At 33.3% G+C, this 12,852-nt stretch overlaps 1 long non-coding RNA gene across 1 annotated transcript; it reads left to right on the forward strand.

Annotated features, from left to right (window-relative positions):
- The first annotated feature begins 7,030 nt into the window (after positions 1 to 7,030).
- LOC112940293 (uncharacterized) lies at positions 7,031 to 11,218 on the forward strand. The gene is made up of 3 exons (XR_011212333.1): positions 7,031 to 7,319; positions 7,453 to 7,644; positions 10,788 to 11,218. It is a non-coding gene; the product is annotated as an uncharacterized lncRNA (long non-coding RNA).
- The last annotated feature ends 1,634 nt before the right edge of the window (positions 11,219 to 12,852 follow it).

A 12,852-nucleotide genomic window follows, 5' to 3' on the forward strand; every position in this document is an offset into this window, starting at 1 on the left:
AGATTAGTAAAAATAGAACAAGATAAGATTAGTGCAATGTGTAACCTTACTATTGGAACTAGAGCGGTATACAAAATTCTCCACATTTTTTTTCAATATCAAAATTAAGCCATCAGAAAACATGTGATTTCTATGCTGCAGTGATCTCTAGTCTTTTTATTTTGGAAAAAAAGGAGAGAACTGTTTCATACTCTACAAAGGATACAAAGTCTTTTATTTTCAAAATAACTTAGGAGTAAAACATAAGGCCAAACATAAAGCCACCTTTTAGAGAAAATAGCCGTTGTGAAAGTTTCTGATGTCGGTATAAGGGAGAGACTTTGAATAAGAAAGGGGTATACAACTTACTAATTCGATCTACAATTTCTATCAGTCTCATTTTGTGTTTCTTTGACAACGAAATTCTCAAACTACTGCTGCTTTCAGATTCCTCATAGTAGCCGAAAGCCATGATTTTTATGTCCAAAAGGATCAAATGTACTTTTTTTGCCTTTTTGGATCGGATAATTTTACATGGATACCTCTTCTTTACAATAAATGGAGCATAAATGAAATTAAAGAAAATAAGTACTTAATAAAAAAGAGGTTAGCTCTTTATTATTTTTTTGAATTGAATCACTTGATACTACTGAGTCAGTATGGTCATGTGTTTTTATATGTTTTTTTAGTTTATTTTAAAATAAATATTTATCCATAAACTTTTCGATCAACTTGTACTTGAAATTTGAAAAATACATGTTTTTGCTTTTATTCATCTCACTCTTTAGATTTATAATAGATATCCTCATCTATTTTCCTTTGATTTAGTTCTAATCCATGTATTAACTCTTCCCAAATTACTCATTCAATTCAATCACTCCTTCAATATTTTGAGTTCATGAGCGTCTATGTGTATTTTGCATTAAATTGGATTGTTAGACCTGTTCCTACCCCTTTCATGCTTAGTTCAACCATCATTCTAAGGACAAATGATTTAAAGGGGATATATTGTAAAACCCTGAAATTTTTTAAGCAAAAGCCCAATCATTCTTCATTTTCTTATAAGGTCATATCATGTGATTCTTAAATTTTTCTTAGGTGTTAAATTCAATTCATTATTGTGAGACTGAATTCGGATATAAATTAAGGTAACTAGAACCTCCTAGCACAAAGTTGAGTTGAAAATTTCCTTAGTGATTAAGTTTTGATATAAGATTTTATTCAGATCAATATTAACAATTATTTATCTTAGCACATAATAAATTAGGTGGCCTATGAACTATAAAATATTCTGTGTGTCCTCTTAACAACACCGCCAAGTTTTTCTCATTTGATTTTCAGTAAAAAATTATGACCATTTTGATAGAAAAAAATAGAATCTAGAAATATATCTATAAGTTAATAAACGATATAAAAGAGAAAGGAAATATTATTGAAGGAGTTGTTTTTTGACTGAATGACTTAAAGAGCTATCAATACAATTCTTTATATGCTAAAACAACTTAAAGCTAAAAGTTAGGAACTACAATCCTAAAACTTGAAAGTTGCCCACGTTTAAATTACATCCTAAAGACTAGGATAAACATAACATAGAGGCATTTTATTTCTAACAGAACTCTAATTACTAAACTGAATTTTTAAAACTAACTCCCTCCCTTAAACTGAAAGTTGTCAAGCTTCAGTTTAAGTGCACCTTCTTGAACTCATCCATTGTACTGACTCCCATCAACTTCCTCAGTTTTTGGAAAAGGAGAAACCTGAGAGATTTAGTAAATATGTCTGCCAATTGGTCTTCACTTCGACAGTACTGCAACTTTATTGTCCCTTCATTATTGATATCTCGAAGGAAATAATACTTCACATTAATGTGTTTGCTTCTTCCATGTAAAACAGGATTTTTTGACAGCTTAATGGCCGAATTATTGTCGCATAAAATTGTAGTTGCTCTTTCTTGTTTGAATTGTAGTTCTTCGAGTATTCTCCTTAACCAAACAGCTTGACAAGAACAAGATGTAGCAACAATAAATTCCGCTTCAGTAGTTGATAAAGTGACAATTTTTTGCTTTCTAGAAGACCATGAAACAACCCCTGTGCCTAGCACAAAAACATAGCATGAACTACTCTTTCTATCATCTTGATCTCCTGGATAATCTCTATCAGTAAAACCAATCAAATCAAATTTTTCGCCTTTCTTATAGAACAAACCAAAATCCTTAGTTCCTTATAATGAGCGAAGGATTCTCGTGGCATCTAGCAAGTGAATTTCTGTCGGACTCTCCATATACCTTCTTATAAGACTTACAACATACATGATGTCAGGCCTTGTAGCATTAAAATACATCAAACTACCTACAATTTGCCTATAGAGTGTGCTATCTACCATATCTCCTCTTCCAACTTTGTTTACCTTCGAACAAAAATCAACTGGAGTGTCGACGGGATTGCAATTCTTCATCTTGAATCGATCTACAATTTCCGGCACATATTTCTTGTGTGAAACAAATATCCCATCAACAGATTGCACTACTTCTAAACCAAGAAAATAATGCATCTTGCCAAGATTAGACATCTCAAATTCATTCATCATAGATCACTTAAAATCAGAAAACATGACACTATCATTCCCAGTAAATATAAGATCATCAACATATAAACACACTATGAGCATTTATCCAAGTTTTCTAATTTTAACAAAAAGAGAGTGTTCATATGGACATTTCTAGAAACCAAATTTTAGAAAGTAAGCCTCAATGCTACTATACCAATCTCGCAAAGCTTGTTTTAGTCCATAAAGAGCCTTTTTCAACTTGTATACCTTATGTTCATCTCCAACTTTTATGCAACCAGAAGGTTGATCGAAAAATACCTCTTCCTCCAAGTATCCATTTAGGAAAGATGATTTGGTATGCAATTGAAAGATAGGCCACAAATTTTGTTCAGCCACGACAACTATCATTCTAATTTTGTCATGCCTTGCAACTGGAGCAAATACTTCTGTGTAGTCCACACCATGTTTTTGGTTGTAGCCTTTAGCCACTAATCGCACCTTGTACTTGTCTATTTCACAATTTTCTTTGAGATTCCTCTTATAGACCCACTTGAAACCTATGGTTTTGTGCCCCTTCGGAAGATTTGTTAATTCCCAGGTGCTGTTTCTTTCAATAGCATCAATCTCATCATCCATAGCTTTCCTCCATTTTTCCTCTTTGACGGCATTCTCAAAAATTGTAGGATCACAATCTGCAAACAATACAAAGTTGGAAACATCTTCATTAACATTAATTCCTCTTACCTCATAATCCATCATCCACTTGGGCCTTCTGCGAGCAAGATGAAGAGGCTGTTTTGTTGCAACAGTTTCTTCCTAAAGTGATGGTGAAGTTTCATCAGCTGCTTCAGTAGAACTTTTCGGTGTTGCCACAGCTTCTTAAACTTCATTTCTAATTAAGATTGGAGTAAATTGATGCATATTCGAATGCCAAGTGTTCTCCTCATAAAAAACTACATCTCTGCTGGTCACAACCTTTTTTGTCAATGAATTGAATAGCTTGTATGGCTTGGATGCCTCGCTAACACCAAGAAAAACACATTTCTCACCTCTATCATCAAGATTCTTTCTTTTGGCTTCTGGAGCATGTGTATAAGCAATGGAACCAAAAACATTAAAGTGATCTACTACCCATTTCCTTCCACTCCAAGCCTTCTCAGGTGTCATATCTCGAAGAGCAAAAGTGGGACTTATCTTCGAGACGTGAATGCTCCAATTTACTGCTTCCGGCCATAATTCCTGTGAAACTCTTCCTTGAGACAGCAAGCTATGAACCATATTGAGAACAGTTATATTCTTTCTCTGTGCCACACCGTTTTGCTGTGTTGTATAGGCTATTGTGTGCTCTTTTAGAATTCCATGAGTCTCACAGAAAACATCAAATACCTTAGAGCAATATTTTCCTCCATGATCTATCCGAAGGTTCTTAATGGTCCTTCCAGTCTCATTCTCCACACGAGCTTTGAAGCTTTTAAATATATTAAAAGCCTCCGACTTTTCTTGATGAATATACACCCAAGTCTTCCTGGAATAATCATCAGTAAAGGTAATAAAATACCTTTTGCCTCCATTTGAGATTAGTGTTATTAGCCCACAAATATTCGAGTGTACCAGCCCCAGTACCTGTTTGGCTCTCCCAGACTTACTTTTGGGAAACTGAGAACGATGTTGTTTGCCAACAACACATTCTTCACAAACTTGGGAGGGAACAACAATTTCAGGTAGCCCCGTCACCATACTCTTCCTTTGAACGATCTTCAACCCACAGAAGTTCAAGTGACCATATCGAAAATGCCACAACCATGAAGGGTTTTTCACTTCCGCCATAGAGCAAGATTGAACATTTTCGATCTTTAAAGGGAACAACCTGTTTTGACTCATTTTCACGATAGCAATAATTCCTTTGGAGGGATTAGAAATTTCACATGTATCATTCCTTAAGATGATCACATATCCCTTTTCTAAAAGTTTACCGGCACTTAACAAATTCCTTTTCAAAGAAGGAACATAGAACACATTAGATATGATTTCAACACACCCATTTTTTGTTCTAATCTTGATATTACCCTTTCCGTCACATTCACTGTTGAAAGATCACCAAAACTAACTATCGACCGGAATTTTTCATTCAAATTAGTAAAAGAAGACTTACTTCCAGTCATGTGGTTACTGCAACCAGTATGCACATACCAAATAGTTTGCTCTTCGGGCACGTTTTCAGCATTAACCGCCATTAACAAGGTTTCTCCTTCCTTATTCTCAACAAAATTTGTTTTTTCTTCCTTCTCATTAGGCAGCCTTTTACGACATTCAGAACGATACTTACCAAATTTATGGCAACGATAACATTTTATGGATTTGTCAAAAACTCTCCCTTTATCTTTGTCGTAATCATCATTGGATCTAAAATTTCCATTGCCATATTTGTTGCCTCATTCTCTATTACCTCGATCTCCTCTCCCTCTCCCTCTCCCTCTACCTCTACCTCTTTTTCTACAATTGGAAGAAATAAAAGTAGATGCCTTCAAGACTTGCTCATCAGAAGTTGAATTTCGATTCATCTTCTGCTCGTGCACCAATAAAGAGCTTTGCAATTCGTCAAGCGATAACTCATCTATATCTTTGGACTCCTCAATGGAGAAAATGAGATAATCATACTTCGGCGTCAAAGAGCGTAATATCTTCTCAACAATTGTGATATCGTTCATCTTCTCGCCATGGAATCACATTTTGTTGATAATCTCCATTGTTCAAGCGCAGTAACTCATTACACACTCTCCTTCGTTCATCTGCAAGGTCTCAAAATCCCTTCTTAAGGCTTGAAGCCGTGCGCCCTTCACTCTAGTAGTGCCTTGATATTTCTTTTTCATGGAGTCCCATATATCTTTAGAAGTTTCTTTTCATAGAATAGTTTCTAAGATAAGACGTTTGATAGACCAAAAAAGGTAATTTTTTGCCTTCAAGTCTTTCAACTCTATTTCTTCAAACTCCGTTGTTTGAGCATTCGTCAAGGTTTCGCCTTCCGCCGGAGGAGTGATACCAACCTCGACAATTGACCAATACTCCTCTGTCCTTAAAAATTTCTCCATCAGCATGCTCCAATGGTCATAGTGACTATGCGGAATAGTTGCTTGCACGTAATTTCTCTCTAAAGCAATTAACTTACTGTATATTTCTTTGTTTGTCTTTTTATAATCTAACCTGGCGCTGATACCACTGATAGAAAAAAACTAGAATCTAGAAATATATCTGTAAGTTAAAAAACGATATAGAAGAGAGAGATAAATATTATTGAAGGATTTGTTTTTTGACTGAATGAATTAAAGAGTTGCCGATACAATTCTTTATATGCTAAAATAACTTGAAGCTAAAAATTAGGAACTACAATCCTAAAACTCGAAAAGCTGCCCACGTTTAAATTACTTCCTAAAAACTAGGACAAACAAAACATATAGGCATTTTATTTCTAACAGAACTTTAATTACTAAACTAAATTTTTAAAAACTAACACATTTTACCAGGGAATACCACAATAGGGTTTTCTAAGTCAGTGACCTACGGATCACTTCTACTAGTCATAGAAATTTCTACGACCCATATTGTTCACTCGTGGAAAAATTACTAAGAGACAAAATTTTGGATTTAATTCTTACGGACCCATCTACAAGCCATAAACTTCTACGGTGATAGTTTTGACATTTAGAATAAACCTTTGGCCCTAAAAATCAAAATAATAATTCCACAGATGAGATCCACGGTCCGTATATCAAACCATGAACTTTAGATGGCCCTATGGAAGGTTTTTGCCAACTTTTAATAGAGGTGTTTCAGAATATTCCTAACCCATCTAAACCTAAACCCTAACTCTTTTACACATGAAGAAGGTTCGAAACAATATTAATGAACCTTATTACTCTCATTAATTCTTCCAAGCATTAGAGCAAGGATCCAAGATTATAAAGCTAGGTTTTCAAGCGTTCTTCAAGTATCGCCAAACACTTTGTTTGTCACGCCCCAAATCTACCCCTAGGATGCGGACATGGGACAAGTGACCCCAAACTAACCCTGGCGATATATCATAAACATACTAAATTAAACTAAAGTAAAGAATTACTGTGCGGAAACTAATCATAAGATAATCTTAAATAATGGGGAATATCCCATACTAAATCTGAATAAATGAAAACTGAAAGTTTAATAACAATTGGAAAAGTCAAAATTAAGTACTAAAGCTGAAACTAACTATATCTGAAACTAACTATAACTGTATATAGATTTAAAAGGATAGTTTTACTAAAAATAGAGTTTATTTAAGTGTGCATTTTATTTCTTTGAAAGATCATCGGAGTACATAACTACTCTCTTTAATTCAAAATAATAATTATTTTTTCTATTAAATAATTATTTTATATTGTTAAAGTTAAGAAGTTCAACAATTAATTAAATACGTAATTTATTTCTCTTGGGATTTATTTAAGAAAGGGTCAAAGGACCAAGGTCTTCAACTTTCAATTCAGTGATCCATTAGCTCAAATTTTTTCCCAACAGCCTCAACACAGCTAACTATTGATCCGAAAATCCTGCCTATTGTCATCTTAAAGCACCCATGCCTTTTCCATTCTCCTTCGTTTTCAACAGCAGACGCACAACACCAGCAATATTTACCCAGAAAAGAACTAACCCAATTCCCAAATCTTCCGCTTAAATTTCCTCTTTTCTACCTCAAATTCGTACAGCAAGAGCATGCTTGGCACGAGACCAAACACACGCGGAGATTCCGGAGGTAACCATGGTATGGTCATGTAAAATTTCTTTGTTTCTTTTGAATTTCATTTCATATTTGTACGATTCGAGCTCACTGGAGTCTGAGCCTCTAAGAAAAATTTTCAAAATATTGGCTTCTCTCACATAGAAAGTATTCTCAGAATTTGGAGGTTTTGGGTGCTATAAAAGCCCCTCTCCTCACTGTTCAAGCGAGGTTTTTGGACTCGAGAGTAGTACCGCTATAATGTTTAGGACTTCTCAGTTCAATAATTTAAAGTTTTGTGGTTGTTCGAGTTGAAGAGGTGGAATCGTTTCTATTCAAACTCGTTGTTCTGTTCCCTGCTCGGAGCTAGGTAACTCTTTCTTTTTCTTTTCTATTAGTTTAATTTCAATTTATGTTGTTGTCTTATTTGTTAAAGTCGATTGAAGGCTGGTTTATGTTTTCTTAATTTGTAATATTAATGTATGCTTTTTCTGCTGAATGTTTCCTTATGTGTTATTTAAGTTTTGGATTATAACTGCTTAAAAAGTTTGCTGTTTATAGATCATGTAGTTAGAGAAGGTTCCTAGTATTGCTGATCTGAGTTTAAATTCTTTTTTGAGCTTTTTTTTCCCGTGAAATGTGATTCCCTTACTTATTCGACCTGATAAACCTATATATCTGTAATTCTAGTTACTGTTATTATTATTCAACTTTTAAATCCATGTTTTATAGTTGTTAATAGCTCACCATTGCCTTCTTTAGATGAACATAATAGGAGATAATGTTCTGCCGCTTCGAGTCTGTTTGGACGAAATGATATGATGAACTTCTTTGTTCCTAAAATTTATTTTCGGCTAAATTATTGTATAGTTTGGATCTAGCAGATTACATTTACTCCATCTAGATTTTCTTTTTTTTCGTAGAATGCTTTGTTCAAATACCAGTTTTGGCACAACTATTTGTCATTCTTGTGGTTAATGTTAGCCTAGCTTAAGTCAAAACTATTTTTCTCTCTTTCGCTCGTTTATGGATCTTCTTGTTACTTCTGATTAAAAAAGATATAACCGAGTCATACAGTAATATAGTTTAGGTGTGTAACCTTCTGAAATATGTTCTGTAGTTATATCATATCACTGTTGAGATTTTGTTTTCTGCCTTAAGAAAACGTTTTTTTACTACCACCTATGTTTTCTGTCAATAGCCTGAATCTGTTTTACAAGCATTAAGTTGGTTTACTATTTTTCCATGAGCATGAAGGATTTTTGTATAGGATAAATTTAATTTCGGGAGTTGTTTAGATTATTATCGTCTTTAGTTCCTAGGTTTTATAGTTGTCTTTGTTGTATTGTTGTCCCTAACATTTGTTTCTCCTCAAGGAGTATTGCTTTGATCTTAAAAATGGAGATAGTTGTCAGTTTGCCTCTTCATTGATTTTAAGATGACTTTCCAGTAATCTTGTATTTCCATGCCTCAGTTTTTTCCGATATGTTGTCTCTGTTTTGTTCTTAAGCCTGATTAATCAGTTCAGTTGTAGTTAACTAAACTTTGTATTCTAATCCTTTTCAATATGCATAAGTAGCTTAGTGTTGTCCAACTTATTTTCTAAAAATGATTTTCAAAAACTAGCTTAGTATACGGTTTATTAAGTTGATCTGACCTGCAATTTGTTGAACTTTTAGTTAGCTTTAAGTTTCCTTTTTCCTCATTTTGATGTTCGAATTTGTTTCCAGAAGATTAGTTGATGTTAGGATTGGCTGTTCTTTTATCTATTTGTTGTTGTCATTTCTTAAATGTTTTCCAGTGAGCTTATGAGTGTGTATTTGTTCACTTAATCACTTTCTTTTCTCGTTCCAACTTAAATAAATTTGAATTCTAGGATGTCTGTTCTATACTTCTTTTGCTGCTGGGAGTAGTATGTTGGATTCTCTTTTGAATATCTCGATATTTTAGCTCTTTCCCCGCTCCTGTTTTGTTGTTGATAAAGGCTTGAAGTTTGAGTTTTGTCTTATCCTAGTCTGACTGCATTTTATGCCAATGGTTGGTACATTTTGATTAGGTCTAGAATGAATAATTATTATCTCATTTACTTTATATTAACTCCTTAGGATATGGTTTTAACTCCTACAAATGTTGCCTTCATTTTTCTTGGCATATTACTTGATTTATCTCTGCCAAAAAATGATTTTCAATGCCCACAAGAATGTTAGTCTAAACAATTTTGGAGTCCTCATTATGATATGTTCTTTTTACTACCTTTAGCATAACTAAGTTAATACATGTTACTGAATCTTATATTACTTTAAAATGTTTAAATTTTGAGTCTAAAAGAAATTGGAGTTTGTAAACATCCATGAGTGTTGTCGGGTTTGGTCTTGGCGTGATATTTGTTTGAATCTCTTTATGTATTAATTATATGAATTGCACTCTTCCCATCATCAATTATTATACCTATTATTAGCCTGCGTTCCTTAAGCTAGCGTTTGGCCATAGATATTCAAATATTTTTGGCAAATATTATTTGGATGAAAATTTGGGTGAAATTTACCATGTGTTTGGCCATAGAATTTGAGAAACATATTTCATTTTTTTAAGAAATATGATTTATACCCATAAGTTTTTAAAACTATCAAACTAATCATAAATTTGTATTACATAGCACAATAGAAATCTCACGTAACAAGATTTATGACTTCCACAACAAATCAACAAGAATCATTACAGTAAATATTCGTATAGTGAAAAGGTCTTGGTACAAATCATGATAATGAAAATACAACTAATATAAATTCGGGAAAAAAAGAGAGAAGAAAATAAAAGGAAATAAATATTGCAATCACTGAAGAATCTATGTTTTCTCATCTGAAAGAGTTCAACCTATTCTTTAATGTAATCTTCCCATATTTTATAAACAATCTTTTCTCGATGAGCGTGCATATCCGAATCAGATGATCGAGAAGATGAAGTGATGTTGTTACCCTGAGCCAATAGTTCGTCACTTTCATCACCAACCATATCATCATGTTCATATTCATTGAATATTCCATCACTACTTTGTTGTTCACGTAAAAAATTATTGGTTGGTGTCAATAAATATATTATTTTTGTAAAATAAAAAGTTAAGGGTAAAAATTGAATTTCTAAAACTTTCCAAATAATGAAATTTGGCCCAAATACTAGTTTTTTCTATTATTTGGAAATTTGGAAAATTTGTCAAAAAAATTTGTCAAGTAATAAAAAAGTATATGGACAAACAAAATTTGCCAAGTTTTTTCCCAAGTTTTACTTGCAAAATTTATGGCCAAACGGGCAAGTCTTGGCTAGAACCTTCCTGCAAGTATTATGTGATATGTTTTCTATAATTGAGATTGTTCATTTTAAGTTAAAATTTGATGAAAATACAAGCTTCATTTGATTTTCTGCTTAAAGCTGGATAAAATGTGTGCTTTCCTTAAATATCTAAAATTTGTTCACTTTGCAAATCTACTTTTTTTTCTTTTGTTTGTTTGTTGTAAGTGGCATCCGAATGAGACCGATGGACTCCCCTCTCTTGCATTTCCCTCTTCTTCAAGTTGACCTCCATTTGAGTTATGAAAGGGAAGCATTAATTAATGGGTCAAAACCCAAATCAGTGACAACAACTAAGTGGCGCAGTAATAAAAATTCAAACGGCTGGAAATTGAATTTTGGATTTAAGAATCCAATTTGATTATTGCAGTAGTAGCAGCAGACCCAAGGGAACTGAAATTGAATCTTTGGACTTAAATAATTCCTACTTGAGTAATCAGCAGCAGCAGGAGGAACCACAAAGGGGCCAAAGTGCCCTTTTCATCCAGTTACTTTATTTCATTGTTTTTTTACTTTATTTGTGAATATATCTCGGTAATCACTAACTTTTAATATTTTATTTTTGTCAACTTAAATGAATCCTTGGAGAAGTTTTTCTATTTCGTTTTTGCTAAGTTTTCAATTTTTCAAACTCTTTTAAGTTAGACAATCTGAGCTTCAACACTAACTTGAGAATTATTTATATTTTTATATAGTTAGTATTTAGCTTTTTAATTCCATGTCTAAGTGATTTAGTTGATTATTTGATGCAAAAACTTGACTCGAATAAATTATTAAGTTAAAATTTTATTTTGGCACTTCTATATTTGAATTATTTCATTATTTGGGATACAAATGTATAAGTATTAAAAGATTTTTCATTCGAAAAAATAATAAATAAAATTTTTATAATTAACTCTTTTATAGATAAAATAAGCCAAACTTTTAAATCCGTTTGTCAACTGTGTGTTAGCGAATTCTCTAATGTGCGTAAACCCTTCCTTAAAGAATTAATTGAACCTTACTATCATGCCCCGAGCTACCCCTGTGACGCGGACACAGAACCTAGGACTACAATTGATCCCAAGCTAACCCTGCTAGTATTATCATGAGCATACTAAAGATAATAAACTGAATGCGAAAACTAAATCATAATTAAAAACTGAAAAGATGGGGAATACCCATATTCTATAACTGAGATATTTGAAAAACAATGAGTTTAATATAAAGGAAATATTAACTCAATACATAGTAAGTTGAAACAAACTATGTCTGAAATAAGCCTCTAACTGACTAGAAATGTTGGAACAAGCCCCAGCTGAGTCTAGCAAAAACTGAAACTAAATGACTAAAAGATGAAATGAAATCATGACTATTGTCCTCGGAGAATAAGGACTCACCACTGAATCTAATGAACTGGAGATCAAATATCGATCTAAGCTCTATCTTCTAGATGTTGAGAACCTGAACTTACATCACGAGAAGATATAGCGCATGTATTCATAAGTACTTGAAGGTACTGAGCATGGAGGATAGAGTAAACATGAAATAAAAAATAACTGAACAAGCACAAAAGTAAGTATAATATTCTGAACATGTATTATTGAATTCTTAGATAATTGGATGCAATGAACAAATTTATAACATGCTGAGATTGAATACTAACTGATCTGTAAATATGGTCAATGTAAGAGAGTCTGACTAAATTATGGGAGATACAAATAATCGACAATCAAATCACTTGAGCAAAATATGGAGTCCGATGTATACGCCCCATCGAGAGGGAATCAAGAATTTGACTGAAAACTAGTGGCCCAATGGGTGAAAGGAACCCATTAGTGAAATTCCACTTGCCTGGTGATGAAATTCACAGAGAAATATTCAAATTTCGGGGCTGGAACTGTTGAACTTTGCTGCATTCTTGAACAAGAGTTCTTCACCTTTTTCTCCTTTATTGCTTCTAATTTTCTTAGTTTTGATTTAATGATTTGACTTAGGTAAGTTTTAGTTATGTTTTTAGGCTTAAGCTGACTAAAATATGACGATTTAGGGCCAAAACGACGTATCTTATGGTTTAAACGAAGTGAGAAAATACCAAAATACACCTGAGATAGTTGCTGTAGGACCAAACAATGACCGGGACTGACGGGCCGTCGTTCAATCGACGATCCGTCGTTTGGGTCCATTCGACATGCCATTACTAATACGGGCATAACAGTTTACTCGGAGGTCTGATTTTAGCAAACATGGTGGC

The sequence above is a fragment of the Solanum lycopersicum genome, chromosome 11, assembly GCF_036512215.1.
Source record: "Solanum lycopersicum chromosome 11, SLM_r2.1".
Classification (NCBI taxonomy): domain Eukaryota; kingdom Viridiplantae; phylum Streptophyta; class Magnoliopsida; order Solanales; family Solanaceae; genus Solanum; species Solanum lycopersicum.